The following is a 1,830-nucleotide window of genomic DNA, read 5'->3' as shown; positions in this document are numbered from 1 at the left end:
AGGGTGATTAATGTACTTTGATAATTAAAGAATTTTCAAATGAATGAAAAATGCCCTAGTGGCACAGTGATTAAGCACTTGACTGCTAACTGCAAAGTTGGTGGCTGAAACCCATCAACTGTTCTGTGGGAGAAAGATGTGGCAGTCTACTTTTGGAAAGCTTTATAGCTTTGAAAAACCTCTGGGACAGTTCCATTCTGTTCTATAGAGTCACTAGATGTGGACTCAACTTGTTAACAATGGGTTTTGTTTTAATAGGGAGGATAGATAATTTAAGTTCAAAAGATAAAAATGAAAAAGTTAAATATTCTGTGTGACTATCAATTACTATGTTCAGTAAGGAAAAATAGGGAAAGGAATAACTTATTTCTCATAACTAGAAATATTCAATCAAAATTTACATATTATCATGGATGTAGTTGGAGTAAAGCCTTATCATGGTGAGTAGTTGACTACATGGTTTATTAGACATAGGTCCTGATTTTCCAAAGAAGTCTTAGTTTTTGCTCATTGATTTAACAAAATTAATAATGCTCCCTTTTACTTTCAAAAGTGTTCCATATACAGAAAATAATTTTGTCATAGTTCCTAAAATCACCCTTTCAAATCTAATAATTTATGAACCTCATATACCTTTAGGTAGCCATATACAAAAATAAGTTAATATGTGCTCTAATTTTCTTTTTTACATTATTGTAGAATAAAAACTAATAATATATTAGAAGGGACTTTTAAAATATCACATTTTACAAATTTGTGTTCTTCTACAACTGTCAAGTTTTGCTGTCAAATCACTTCATGAAGAGGGTTTACATTAGCATTTTATTTATTTCCTGCCGTTTCATCACTAGTAAGTATAAAAATACCTTGGTTAGGAATTTTGAATCCTCCCTCAACTAAGGAAATTTGTAGTGTAGTGGTTAAAGCATTTGGCTGCTAACCAAAAAGTCAGCAGTAAGAAAGCACCAGCTACTCAGTGGGAGAAAGATGAGGCAGTCTGCTTCAGTAAAGATTTATAGCTTTGGAAGCCCTAGGAGGCAGTTCTACTCTGTCCTATAGGGTCACTATGAGTCAGAATTAATTCAAAGGCAATGGGTTTTTTTTGGAGACTCCCTCAACTACAAGGATTCCTGGTGGTTCAGTGGTTAAGTGCTAACCTGATAACTAAAACGTTGGAGCTTAAAACCCACTAGCAGCTTTGGAAGAGAAAGATGTGCAGTTTGCTTCCACAAAGATTACTTATTTGGAAACCGTATGGGACTGTTCTATTCTATCCTATTGGGTTTCTTTGACTTGAAATCCATTGGAAGCCAGTGGGTTAATTTGTTTTTCCCACAATTAATCATTTGTTTGTTGTTTTTGTTGGTTCAGTGGTTAATTCATTTGGTTGATAACCAGAAGGTTGGTAATTGGAACCCACCAGCTGCTCAGTGGAAGAAAGACTGGACATTCTACTTCTGTTAACATTTTACAGCCTTAGAAGCCCAATGGGGGTCATTATGAGTTAGGATATCATTCATCTGTGACCAAATCATTCAACAGAACAAAACCATTATTGGTGAAAAAAGGACACTTATTCAGTGTGAGATGTGGGAAGAGGGATGCTATGTTGTTGTTGTTGTTGTTGTTGTTGTTGTTAGGGTGCTATCAAGTCATCTCTGACTCATAGCAACCCTATGCACAGCAGAATGAAATACTGCCCAGTCTTGTGCCAGCCTCACAATCTTTGATATACCTGAGCCCATTTTTGCAACCACTGTGTCTATCTACTTTGTTGAGGGCCTTCCCCTTTTCATTGACCCTCCACTTTACCAAGCATAATATCCTTCT

The sequence above is a fragment of the Orycteropus afer genome, unplaced genomic scaffold (genome assembly GCF_000298275.1).
Source record: "Orycteropus afer afer isolate SDZICR_OR568_19922 unplaced genomic scaffold, OryAfe1.0 scaffold00138, whole genome shotgun sequence".
Lineage (NCBI taxonomy): Eukaryota > Metazoa > Chordata > Mammalia > Tubulidentata > Orycteropodidae > Orycteropus > Orycteropus afer.
The sequence above is the reverse complement of the archived record's forward strand: the minus strand, read 5'-3'. Positions refer to the sequence as shown.